The following is a 6,292-nucleotide window of genomic DNA, read 5'->3' on the forward strand; positions in this document are numbered from 1 at the left end:
TTCTATCTCAAGGTTCCAGCCAGGGGCCTTCACAGTGAGGTCCCTGAACCAGCAACATCAGCATCACCTGGAACTTGTTAGAAATGCAGATTCTTGGGCCCCACCCCAGATCTACAGATCACACACTCTGAGGGTGGGGGTCCAGCAATCTGTGCTTCAGCAAGCCCTCCAGGTGATCTGATGACGCTTGAGAACCATTCCTGTAGAATCAATAACCCCACAAGTTAGAAATGCAACCCAGAGTCGCCACCTGGTGGCACTTTTGGGAAACTACAATCGGGCCGCCGTTTTTACCACCAGCCCTTTCAGACTGGAGCGAGAAGAGGAAGGACACTTTCCACTGAAAGGACCCAGACCAGGGTCGTGGACAGGAAGGTAGACTTGGAGTTCACCCGTCCGCCTTTCTCACATGCAAAGAAACACAACATAGGAAGTCTTCCCCAGAGAATGACTTCAAGTTTTCTTCCTGCTATGACTGGAATAAAACACAGATTCCTTACCCAGTATCTGTCTTCATTTCCTCTCTTCTCTCGCACACTCCCGGCCAGCCGTACTGGCTTTCTGGCTGTTTCTCAAACACACCAAGCATATTCTCACCTCAAGGCTTTGGTATTTGCTGTTCCCTCTGCCTGGAATGCTCTTCCCCCCGACACTTGCATGGCTTGCTTCTTCACTCATTCAGATTTCTGTTCAAATGCCACCTCCTCTGGGAAGCCTTCCATGACTACATCCACCAAGAAGCCCTCACTCAACTCTTTTTCTCTGTGACCACCCTGTCTTCTTTTTCTTGACATTATCTTATATATTTATTTTGTTTTTGTCTATCCTCCATATGAGACCCTGAGTTCCGATAAGGCAGGGACATTTATCTCTTTTGTTTATTGTTATATGTCTAGTACGAACAGTAGGTATTCAATAGATATCTACTGAATGAATGAATATACTCACTGAGGCAGGTGTTATCACCCTCTTTCCTACTGATGGGGAAACTGAGGCTCAGCAAAGTGTGACTTACTCAAGTTCACACAATAAATACATGATTGGAGTCAAGATTTGAAGTGGGAGTTCCGGAGGCAGAAGGGTAAGTTGTGTCTACAGTGGCACTTTGAGTTTCCTGAGGCTAGGGAGATTTTTCAATCAGGTGACTGTGTTGCCATCACTCGAGATCAGCAAGCAGGCAGCTATGAGTTCTAAAGGATGTTCTTTGTGGTAAAGAGACAGAGGGCAAGGGTCCAGTGCCAAAATCTTAAGTGGGAAAGCACCACCAGGAGCCTTGGGCAGTCCCTAGTGATTGGGGGGTGCTCCGAGCACATGGGTGCCAATATCTCACAGCAGGTCCCAAGTCCGACGTGGTATTCTAATCTCTCTGTTCTTAATGACCTGAGAATGAGACCAAATTCTATTTCACAAGCAAACACTGTTTTGTTTTATTTTGTTAATTGTTATTAGACTTTATTTTTAGAGTGGTTTTAGTAGAAAAAATTGTGCAGAAATGACAGGGAGTATCCTTATACTCCCTCTCCCCAACACACGGTTTCTCGTATTATTAGCACCTTGCATTAGTGTGATACATTTGTTACAACTGAAGAACCAATATGTATGCATTATTATTAATTAAATTCTATAGTTTATGTTAAGGTTCGCTTTTCGTGTTGCACAGTTCTATGGATTTTGACAAATGTGTAATGTCCTATATTCATCATCACAGTACCACACAGGAGGGTTTCACTGCCCTAAAAATGCTCTGTGCTCCATCTGTTCATCCCTCCTCTCCTTCCCACAAATCCTTGGCAACCACTGATCTTTTTTCACTGTCTCTATAATTTTGCCTTTTCCAACACAGAGTGTATTTGCTTGGTTTTAATATACAGTGATCCTGCCAGGAAAACGACCTCCACATAAGTCGGAAACAAACCAAGTTGTGTTTGGTTCAGAACTTTACCTTGAACGGCTGGCATTTTGGATGATCACAACCATTACGAAGTCATGGTGCTCGAGTTACTGGAACTCCTGATTCGGCCTCAGATTCGCGGTGATTCCACCCACAGCCGTGACCCCCCCAACTACTTCGTGATGGTTTCTATATATTGTGCCCTAATATTTACATTTTAATTTATTCTAAATTACTTTCATTGTGTTTTCTTTTACACCACAGTTAGGATATTATTTACATTGAAAATTATGCATGCCAGTAGGTTATGTTATCCAGGAATTTCATTTTAGAAAAGAAGCATTACGACTGTTGTTAAAAGGAACACTGGGTCCCCTAGGGCTTCAGCCCACAGTTAACCTGCATGACAATCACATGGTGGCAGCAAGCACTCAAAAGGCACTGTGTTCGGTCAGAGACTTACAAGTATCAATCTTTACATCCTCACAGTTCCCCTGCCAGGCGCTATGCAGTGTGTAGTGTTGCCTCATTTTACAGAGGGTGAAACTGAAGTTCAAACAGAATAAAGTCTCCGAGTGGGGCTGGAAATTGAATCCAAACCCATACTCCTAATAACCCAGCATCTTGCCCTGAATTTCCTGGGCAAAATGAAAACCCTGAAAAAACCATGTTGGGTGAGCTGAATATGTCCAAGCCTAAAGAACCCCCAGGAGAGGGTGGAGAGGCACATGGGGGAGCAGAAAGGTCAAGAGTACAGGTTCTGGCCTGGGTTGCAACCTTAGCTTTGTCACTTACTCATGCGTGACCCTGGGACCATCACTCCCTATCATCTATAAAATGGGGATGATATCACCAAAGTGTGGTAGGTGCTATCCCTTTCCATATTGTCAGTGTGGAAACTATGGCTCATAGAGGGGAGGTGGCCTGCCCAGTGTTAAATGGAGGGTGATGGTCTTCTAATTACATGTTTAATTTGCCCAGTAAGGTCCCCGTGTCTCCTTCAAAGCCCGATTCGAGACTCACAGGTCACCAGGAAAAGGTTAGGGGCTACCTTCCCAGGCCACCCATCACTCAATCCAAGCATCCACATGTGATCTCACAAGACAGAAGTATCTGAAAACTCCAATGGGCTGGAAGAGCTGGGGCAGGAGGTGCTGTCCTTGGAAGCACTGGGCCTCAGTTTCCCTGCGGTGGACTCCAGCTCCAAAACAGGTCCCACATGGATCCATTTTTCTCCATCTCCACCACTTTCACCCTATGTCAACATCACCTCTCATATGAATCACTCCTTGTGTCTCCTCCTTGCTCCCCACCCCGTAACCATAGAGATATTTTATTAATGTAAAATCATATGAAGTCACTCCCTTGCTTAAACCTTCCATGGCTCCCTACTGTTCTTAAGCCAAACTTCTCTATGTGGTACATGAGACCCTGCCACCCCTCCAATGTTCTTTCCACCCCATCACCCCATGTATGTTCAGGCCACACTGGGCTCCTCCATGACATTCTGTCTTAGGACCTGTACCCATGCTTTTCCTCCTCCTAAGTCAGCCCATACATGGCCCCCTCCTTGCTTTCACTGGGCAAACTCCTCTCTGCCTCCCCTAGGTGAGCTTTTTCTGCTATGCTCTCTCATACCCCACCCACTGGTCTCTCCTAGCAATAATCTCAGTTCGTGAGGATAGATTTGTCTGTTTTCTTCTCACTTGATTAAGGTCTACTAGGACACTGATTTGTCTGTCTCTGAGAACTGAGAACCTGAAGTGTCTGCCCCAGAGTAGGTGCTCAGGAGAACTGCTGACTGGTAGACTGAATGGCCACCCAAAGGAGAGGGATGGCCCATCTCCTCCACCATGTGGACTAAGACATCCAAGACAACTTGAAGTCAAGGAGGAAACTGGGAGAAGCAGAAGGCAGAGGGTATCCCAGGCACAATTCAGTTCTCTGTTGAGCATGACCCTGCACGTGCCAGACACCATGCCGTGTCCTGGGGACAGTGTATGTTATTCCAGGCTAGTGAGAGAACAAGCTCTGAGCCACACCGCCTGAGCTCAGAGCCCAACTCACTGCTCAATAGCTACACAAGTTTGGGCAAGTCACTAAACCTCTCTGAAATCTTAGTGTCTCCACTAACCAAACGGGGGAAGTGGAGAAGTATCTTCATTATGGGAAACGCATGCCTTAGTGGCATTAGGACTAAATGTGCCCTTGAAACCCTAGTGGAACCAGCAATTCTGTCTGGTCATTGTTGCTGCATCACACATCACTCCAATATTTAGTGGCTTAAAACAACCATTTTTTCCCTCACTGTTGTGTGTGAAAGGATCAGCTGGGCAGTTCTTTGTTGCAGTCAGATGTTGGCCTTGTCTGAAGTTATCTGAAGTTTCAATAGCCAACTTTTGGCTGAGGGCACCAACAGGTGGCCTTTCCACCATGGAAATCCACCTGCCACTTTCGTTACCTGTACCCCTCCCATTATTTCAGTTTCAAGCAGTCAGTGACCACCACCTCCTATCTTCACTCTCCAGTGTCCCAACTCTGACAATCCTTCAGCCCCACTTGGAACTCTGATCATTGAGCCTTTTCCCTCATATCCTTACTTCCCTCCTCACTGATTAAAGCCCACAGGGCATCATTATTCCCCAAAATGCCTGCACTGCACATACCCGCTGGTTGATACCAATTGCCTATCCTTCTGTGCTTATTCTGCTACAGTGGGATGTGGCTGGAAAACAACACGGCACCATGTGGACTGGTCTCTCTTTACTCACTTCAGTACTGCTCGACAATTACACTATGGCTCCCTGGGTCTATTCATTCTCCCTAGGCAATTCCTTCCTATCTTCTCCTAAACCTCCATCATCTTCTCTCCCATTCTCATTCTTAGTTGAGGACCTTGCTTCCTATTTCACAGGAAAAATTGTAGCAATCATAAAAAACTTTCATTACACAAGCTTCCACTACACAGCTACCTACCTACCCTCTTTGGTACCCATCTATAAATACTCTGTCCTCTCCTCTGGGACCATGGACCAGCAGCTATCTGTGCCCCAAGCCATGGTCAAACCTCCTCTACTTGTGTATAGATCCCATCTTTCTCTCTCTTCTTCTTCTTAGATCATTATTATTATTTCCAATCTGAGTCATTCTCATCATCATAAAATATGCTAATATTTCTGCATTAAGTGACTTCTCTTGAGCCCACTTTGCTCTCCACCTACCATCCCATCCTCAGTTCTATAGCAAAACCCTTCAAAAAGTTGTCTGTACCCACTGCCTCCGTGTCTCTACTTGTTCTCCTTTCATTACAAAAAAGGTACAAAAATAATACAAAGAATGCCCAAATACAAAGGACACAGATTTTACCATCTTTGTTTCATCATTCTCTCCCTCTTCCTCCTTCTTCCTGAACTTTTTTACAGTAATTGCAAACATGAGTCCCTTTATCTCTAAAAACAGGTGTGTATTTCCTAAAAGCAAGGACATTCTCTTACAATAACCAAAATCAGGAATTTTTACATTGATACAATACTGTTATCTACAGACCTCTTTCAAATTTCACCAATTGTCCTACTGATATCCTTTATAGTAAGTGAAAATCATTTTTCCTGGTCCAGGATCTCAAATCAGGTTTAGTTATTGTGTCTCTTTAGCCTCTTTAATCTAGAAAGATTAAAGATTGCTCCTCAGTCTTTCTTTGTCTTTCAAGACTTCAACATTTTTGAAGAGTAGAGGCCAGTTATTTTGTAGAAATATCCTCAATATGGGTTCATATAATGTTTCCTCATGTATCAGTTAAATATTTTTGGCAGAAATGCCACTGAACAGATACTGTGTCCTTCTCTGCATCATATCAGGAGGTACATGGTGTGAATTTGCCCCATTACTGGTGATACTCACTTTCATCAGTTGGTGGACGTGGTGTCTGCTGTGTTTCTCCACTATAAAGTTACTATTTTACCCTTTGTAATTAATAAGTATCTTGTGAGGAGACACTCTTAGACTACGGAAATATCTTGTTTCTCCTCAAACTTTAATCCATTATTGATTGCAGCATCCATTAATGAGACTCTCCTGAGACAATTATTACGATAGTGGTTGCCAAATGGTGATTTTCTAATTCTTACTCTTCTAGATTTATTAGTTGACTTTCTACTCTTAAAAAGTGCTTTCCTTTCCCTTTCTTTCTGTCTCCCTGTCTTTCTATATGTGTGTATTTAAGTCTTCTCCTACTCTCTCTTAATCCCACTCCAATCAGGCTCTTGCTCTCATCAGTCTACCTACACACTTTCCTGTAACAATGCCCTCTGCTTTGCTAAATCAGTTCTTGGTTCTCATCTTCTTGACCTCTCAGCAGCATCTGACACAGATCATCAATTCTCTCCCCTTGAAATGTTTTCT

This window comes from Pteropus medius, unplaced genomic scaffold (genome assembly GCF_902729225.1).
Source record: "Pteropus medius unplaced genomic scaffold, Ma_sr-lr_union100, whole genome shotgun sequence".
In the NCBI taxonomy this organism is placed as follows: domain Eukaryota; kingdom Metazoa; phylum Chordata; class Mammalia; order Chiroptera; family Pteropodidae; genus Pteropus; species Pteropus medius.